The sequence below is a fragment of the Schistocerca serialis genome, chromosome 5, assembly GCF_023864345.2.
Source record: "Schistocerca serialis cubense isolate TAMUIC-IGC-003099 chromosome 5, iqSchSeri2.2, whole genome shotgun sequence".
Lineage (NCBI taxonomy): Eukaryota > Metazoa > Arthropoda > Insecta > Orthoptera > Acrididae > Schistocerca > Schistocerca serialis.
In genome coordinates, this window is record NC_064642.1 from 625,848,368 (window position 1) to 625,856,477 (window position 8,110).

The window sequence follows — 8,110 nt, forward strand, 5'->3', positions numbered from 1 at the left end:
GGCCAGACACAGACTAGTAAAGACAACAACTTCCAATGGCGCTCCAAAAATTATTTAATGCTCTACTGAACGACATTCAGTGATTACCAACTGAGTAGCTTAGGACTAAAACTTTATGTATATTAGCAGAGCAATCTTTGTACTTATAGACAGGCCAGACACAGACTAGTAAAGACAACAACTTCCAATGGTGCTCCAAAAATTATTTAATGCTCTACTGAAGGACATTCAGTGATTACCAACTGAGTAGCTTAGGACTAAAACTTTATGTATATTAGCAGAGCAATCTTTGTACAGTATTGAAGAGCACTTTTCTGCTGAGAGAACAGTACCTGCCCGAGCTGCAACTTGGGTGACTCGAAAACAGAAGCAACTCTGCTGTTTAACTACATTGTGTTCTAGTATTGGCTGTCTCTACTGTAATCTAGTTCTTAACTTTATGTTTTATAATATGCTATTTAGTATCACAGTTTGCAATATCATACTCATTTTATTGTGGTAATATTATTGTAAACCTGCTGCTGTCTGTCCAGCCATGGGTGGTTAATGACACAGAATTGGTAATAAGGCACTGCTACCATTTCGCAATAAAGAAACAGACAGCTCCAACTGCAGTGGTTGTAACTTGTGGAGAGGTTAGTGAAATAATAAACAAACTCAGTTGCTAATTCCCAAGCAGATCACCAACATTTTTCCAATTTCGTTACTGAACATATAAGAAAAGAGGTAATAATGTCTAAAAAAATTGATAATAAACAAAACATTATGTGAAGGTCACACACAAAATACATAAAACTATCTGTAATCAAAGCTGTCAACACAGTGTCATCCAACAATTACCAATCCATTTCAATTGTCCCAACAATTTCTAAAATAACACACACTGGCAGATGACCCAATATTTTCAGTACAGTACAGTATGGCTTTAGATCTACCCTCTCTATTGTCAAAGTAGTTGACAGCATTATAACAAAAATGTCTGCCTTGAGAATACTTAGCTCAGTACAGCCGATAGATTCACAAAACAGAACAGAAAATTTACATTCCTAGCTTTCAGAACATTGTTCCTTCATATGGGAGGAGAGAGGGGAAAAAGGGGAGAAGGGAAAGAGGATTCAGTTACTCACTTAACAGTAGAATATCTTTGGCTTCCCTCTGACAACTATGCCCCCAGCCTTGCTACCCTCCCTGTTTACCTTTCACTGTTACTTCATAACCTGGGTTGTGAGTAACTGAATCCACTTTCCCTTCTTCCCTTTTTTCCCCTCTCTCCTCCCTGATGAAGGAACAAAGTTCCAAAAGCTAGGAATGTAAATGTTCTGTTCTGTTTTGTGAATCTATCAGCTGTACTAAGCTGAGGTAAGTACTGGCCAGCCCCTCTATCTCTTTGTTAGTATTTGTTTCACATCTTAATATGAGATTTTCCATTAACCATTTAGATTATCTTGAGAATACATCAGTTAAGTTGTGTGACACTGCTGGACATGGGCAGTCATATCAAAACTTAGATTTAGGGAGAATACCCTCCTCCTACTACAGTCATATCATGTTCAGTTTCTATACATGTAGCAAAATATTTCTTCTGAAGCTCAATTCATGGACCCTTTTTGTTGATTTCATTTATAAACGAACTGCCCTCTTGACTGCACTGTGACCACAAGAAGAATAGCTGGTTAAATGGCTCTGTGTGAGCAGTAATTAGTCTAATCATGCTTGTAGGATCCCTATTGGTGTGATAACCAGAGGTTTGTAGCATATTCCTAGGATTGTCACTTTGGATCTATAAACTTTCTAAGAGGGCTTTGATGGAATAGTCTGTGTCTACCTTAGAGCACCTGCTAGTTCAGCTGTACCAGCATCTCCATGACATTCAACCATGGGACGAAAAAACCTGTGCCCATTTGAACTATCCTTCTTTGTATACGTTCAATATCCTCTGCTATTTCTATTTTGAATGGGTCCCACACACTTGAACAATATTCTAGAATGGGTAACTTGGTCATACCGCAGAACTGCCGAAGCACCTAAACAAATCTCTATTTGCAATTATAATGTTCTCACACAAAGATGCTATAAAAGTAAAAGAGCTAGCATACTATGCTTACCTTATTTCGATAATATATGGGGTTATTTTTTATGTAACGAAAGAAGCCAAGCTATTATTGTCTGGGTCCAAAAATGTGTAAAAATAATTATTTATGCTGTAAGTACAATATCATCCTACAGAGATCTATTTAGGAAACTTGAGATACTAACTACTGCTCCCCATTGTACTAATTCCTTAATTTTTTTTCATATCAAACAGCTCAGTTCTTTGAACCAGTACTAGAAATAAGCAAAAATTTCACAAAGATTTAAAGTAACTTTGTTCCGGAAAGGTGTCCATTATTCAAGAACACACATTTTCAATAATTTGCTAGTAGTCACAAAAAGTTTAAGAGGAATCTGTAGAGGATTTATTGGTGGCCACCTCCTCCTACTCCACTGATGGTATTTCTCAGTAGAACCAAATGACGTTTATACCTGTATGTTACTAATAATATCAAATAACGCAAAGTTCAATCTGACTTTTTTACAGATTCAGTACAGTAACTCAGTTACTGTAAATGTGTTGTTAAACTATTTTCTATTTGATAATGCATGGCTACAACTGCCTAAGAATTATTCTATGCACCTCAGTGTACTGAACATATACACACTTTCTGACAAGGTATCTATTACTTTCTAAATGAAAATATGTTCCAGACTTTTTTGGTTTATTTCACATCCATTAGGACCATTCCAGTTGTGACCTGTGGAAAGTACTGGTACATTTGTTTTCCTTTTTACATTATGTATTCTTGTTCTTCCGGTAAATTTTACATCTTGGAGAATCTCCTCAATATGGTTCTACTGGAACAAGAAGTACACCTAATCTAATCTTGTGTGAAACCTCCTTTGTAGACTGCATTTACCTTTATATTTCGCCAGTTTACATCAACATCCATACTCTGAAAACCATTGTGAGCTGCATGGCAAAGGGATGTCTCATTGTACCAGGGTCAATCCATATGAAGTGGTCCAGTGATGGGTGCTTGACCATTTTATTTTTTTCCATGTGATTGCCCTATATTTGAGAAGTTCAATACAGTTTTTTAAAATAATTTATCTTACACCCTTACTGGATGGTGGCCATTTTTATTTGTAGGTGCATGACAATTTTTCAGTCTGGAGACAATAGCGAAAATGTGAATATCTCTGCACTGGGTTAAGTTACAACATTGTATTTGACATGATTGTTTTTAGAAGTGTGTCCTCTACAACATTGTCTATTACACAAAATACCCAACATTCAAAAATAACCAGTCAAAATGACCTCCAAACTTTGGTATCGAAATTGTCAAAAATCCACTTTTTAGGCCCAAAAATAGCAAACAAGCAGTGATTTATGAGAGTCTATTTTTTTCCTATAGTCAGATATCATACACTACTAGCCTCATATAGAGCAAGAACACTTACAAATGTTTCCTTGATTTTTTATGAATTTTTGAAATTTGAAAATTTTCATTTTTTTGTAAAGTTTGGGGTTAGTTATCTCAGGTGGAACTAAATATAAAAATATGATTTTTGCACAGTTTGTCCACTTACACGAGAGCAATGTACTGTAAAAAATTCAAGATTGATGTCTGACTGTGAACAAAGCTATGAATTTTTGATAATGAGGAAATAATTCACGTTACTCTACAACTACTCTACTTAACACTATCATCCAATATTTATTTAGTTTACCTATTTTTAATAATGCTGTATCAAACAATAGGAGCTTTCACTTTTGTTCTATGGTAATAAAAATGCCCATTAACTTTAAGTTTATTGTCAATAAAGAAGTATATTATTGCAGGATGTGGCATTGTTGTAGTCAGTCTGTTCTGAAACCTCTGTTAGAGTTTATGTACATACTTCATTGAGAGTGTAGAATGTGTTATGTGCTTTGTTCTGTGTGTAATTTGTAATTAATTTTGAGAGGTTAACTGGAATGCAATAAATGGATGAACAGTGCTCTGTTGGACAGATACCAAGTGAAGAGTGTCACAAAACAGTTTATGATTCAGTTTCAAAAAACTTGAAAAATGTCAATGACTTTGATGAAGTTTGACAAACTTTGTTTAAATTTAGAGCAAGTGTGAGCGTCATGACAAGAAATATATTCTAAGGTACAACCACATTTTTGGAAGAAAGCACTGTGACCCACTTAAAGTTCATAAAAAGCCTATTACTAAAGGTTTGAGGGGAATAAAACTTGAACATTTGTCCTTGTTATGTGAAAGTGAAACAGCTTCCCAAATGAAACGTAATGTGATTCCTGGAAATTCCCTGTGCCCAAATTACTCAAAAATATTTGTTGTGAATCCAGAAGCAGAACCAAGTCACTTTCTTAATGACATTTATTTTCCTAATGAGGAAGCTGTTAGCATATTGGATTTTGCTTGTTCTGAGTCAGATATGTCTCCTGCTTCGAAAATAATAAAATTAAGTAGCGGAAAAAGAAAATTTTGGATACCAATGAAAAATGTTTTAAGGAAACTTTCAGTGCTTGTACTTACCACAGCAACTACGAGGTCTTATTCTATATCACAGAAGCTGTATGAAGAAATAAGTGTTCTTAACATTCACCACCACGTTTAGGAACAGTCGCATCTCAAAGGATGTTAATTAAAACATTTATTTCAAGTATCTCAAAATAATATAAATATTAATTTTAGTGATGTTTCCCCTTTTTGTATATAATTCAGTACCTTACTTCAATAATAATTGATTATATCCCACCAATATCACACATGAATAGGCAACAGCCGTAAGTTCAGTTGTAGAGTAATGTGAATTATCTCCTCACTTTCAAAAAATCATACCTTCATTCACAGTCAGATATCAATGTCGAAATTTTTACAGTACGTTGCTATCATATAGGTGTACAAACGGTGAAAAATCATATTTTTATATTCAGTCCCACCAGAGATAACTAACCCCAAAATTTACAAAAAATTAAAATTTTCAAATTTCAACAAATCATAAAAAATCAAGGAAACATTTGTAAGTGTTCTTGCTCAATATGAGGCTACTAGTGTATGATATCTAACAACAGGAAAAAAATAGACACTTTTATTTTATGTATTTATTTTTTTAATTTATTTATTTAGTCATCTGTGGGCATTTTCAAATGTATGGATGTTGTCAGTTGCGTACATTCATATATTTATACAGTTGGTTATTACATGTAGTTAAACATTGTGACATATAAGTTATTTACAATCATTTTTGCTCCTTATCAAAATACTGTGAAACAAAAGCTATTTACAATCATTTTGTACTAAGGAATTCACTTATAGTGTAAAAGCAGTGTTCCTGCAAAAACAATTTAAGATTTTTCCTAAAATGGTACATGTTATCTGCTTCTTTTATTTTCTCCGGCAGTTTATTATACAGTTTTACACCTTCATACAAGAAGCTATTTTGAGTCTTATGTTTATTCTTCCTGTCTGGGTGAAGACAGTGACTTGTTCTTGTACTACAGTTACGAAAACTGCTACTTATGCTATAATTTTCTATATTTTTCTTGATGTACACTATGGTTTGGAATATAAATTCACAAGGAACAGTTAGAATTTCTAACATTTTGAAAAGTTCTCTGCAGTGGGCCCACTTACTGCTTTTTGTTATAATTCTTACTGTTCTCTTTTGCATTTTAAATACTGTTTGTAAATTCTGAGCCCTGTTTCCCCAGAAAATAATACCATAAGTGATTACTGAATGAACACAACTGAAGCATACAGTTCTCAAACATTCACTACTGCAAGCGGATACAAGGACTCTAAGTGCATAACGTGTTGTGGATATCTTTTTTGAGTGTTTCCTAGCATGTTCATTCCACTTCATTTGGCTGTCAATGTGCAACCCTAACAATTTTGTTGTGGGTACATCATCTATGGAGATGTTATCTAGTTTTAAATTTAATGGACTCTGTTTTCTGTTCATTCTAAAGCATATTGTATTTGTTTTCTTTACGTTGAGAGTAACTTTGTTTTCCTGAGACCATTTGTGAGCGTCCCTCAGCACTTCAGTGGAATTTTCCAACATTTGTGCTTGTGTCTTACTGGTGATTACTATGTTGCTGTCATCCGCAAATATCTTCTCTCCATGGCTGATATGTTGCCATAAATCACTGCTTATTTGTTATTTTTGGGCCTAAAAAGTGGATTTCTCAAAATTTGGATACCAAACTCTGGTCATTTTGACTGGTTATTTCTGAATGTGGGGTATTTTGTGTAATATACGATGTTGTAGAGGACACTTTTCTACTTTTCTAAAAACAATCATGTCAGTTGCAATGTTGTAACTTAATCCAGTGCAGAGATATTCGTATTTTTGCCAACGTCTCTAAACTGAAACATCATCGCATGCTTAAAAACGAAAATGGCTGCCATTCAGTAAAGGTGAAATGTAATTTTTTTTTTAAAAAAAAAAGCTGTTTTTGAATTTCTCAATTATAGGGTAAGCAATCATCTTAATTTTTATTGGACCACTTCATTTGGAGTGACCCACCAGCTATTAGGTTTTTCCATTCCATTCACATATGGAGCATGAGAAGAATGACTGTTTAAATGTGTCTGTATGCACTTAATTAATCTAATCTTGTCCTCACGGAGCAATATGTAGAGGGCTGCAGTATCTTCAGGAATCTGCCAGTGGGCCAGACAAACCTGTGACATCTGTGCAGGCCTTCTCTGTATACATTCAATGTCTCCTGTTAGTCCTATTTGGCACAAGCCCCACTCACTTCAGCAATATTCTAGGATGGGTCACAGAAGTCTCAGACTAACTATTTTCCATAGTACTCTACAAATAAAATGAAATCTGCCAAGCAGCTTTACCTATGACTGAGCCTATCAGGTTATCCCTTTTTCATATCCCTATAAAGTGTCACAACCAAAAATCAAACAATTGAAAACCCAGGATGGAATGTAAGAATGGTACTATGGCTTCAGCTGCCAGAGACTGTGGTCGTGTGTGTGTCTGTGTGTGAGATCTGTTTTTGACAAAGGCCTTGTTGGCCGAAAGCTAATTTTGTGCCTTTCTTTTTTGTTGTGCCTATCTGCAGCTTTGTTATATGGTGAGTAGCAACTATCCCTTTCATAAGCTCTACACCCAGGTATTTGTATGATATTGTAATCTTAGGATTACACATATTTTCGGTTTGTGAAGTGCACAATTTAACATTTTTACACGTTTAGAACAATTTGCCAATCTTTGCACCAAGACTTGACTGAATATCTGTGCAGCTTTTTTCACACATCACGTCGATATTATATAGAGAACTGCACCCATCTGCGAAAAGCTTAAGGTTACTGTTAATAGTGTCTTGTGAGACCATTTATAAACAATGTGAACAGCAAAACTTCCTTCAGTCAAAACTTAAGTTACTTCTACATCTGTTGTCCACTACCTACGTAACTTTTAACGACTTGGTTTGTGCCTCGATTAGACACTTAAGTAGTGTGCAGCTAAGTTAACAGTTAAACATGCAACCATTATCGGGCGAATCTTTTCGTTTCCACATACTTTGGTTAATAAAATGAATCCTTATGTTAGGGCACTGAAAACGTGAAACAACAAAGATATGTTACTTTGAGCAAAGAACGCTACAGCCGTGTAGTACACAATGATAAAATTGCTCTGATGTTGCAGAAAGTATGGGCGAAATTATCATCCATTTCATGAACCCCAAAACTTTAAAACTCTGAAAATCTACATGAATGACAATATACTTCACAGCAACTACATGACCTAAGTAGCATCCTCCCATGTGGTCTAGTGGCTAGGATAGCTGGCTTTCACCCAGCAGGCCCGGGTTCGATTCCCGGCATGGGAATTTTTTTTTCTTTACAGAATCATATACGATACTGCATAAACCATCACGAAAGCAGTCGCACTGAATGCAAACAATTAAAAACAAAACTTACTGTCTACATTTTTACCATCTGGTAACATCACTCTGGCAGCTGTCACGAATTATAAGAATATGTGTTCTCATTGCCCACCTGCTGGATATGGTGTTCTATGGAACTATTAACCG

General features: G+C 35.1%; 1 non-coding gene across 1 annotated transcript; it reads left to right on the forward strand.

The window, feature by feature from the left end:
- Positions 1-7,834: 7,834 nt before the first annotated feature.
- On the forward strand, positions 7,835-7,906 carry Trnae-uuc (transfer RNA glutamic acid (anticodon UUC)). Its single transcript has one exon. It is a non-coding gene; the product is annotated as a tRNA-Glu (tRNA).
- The last annotated feature ends 204 nt before the right edge of the window (positions 7,907-8,110 follow it).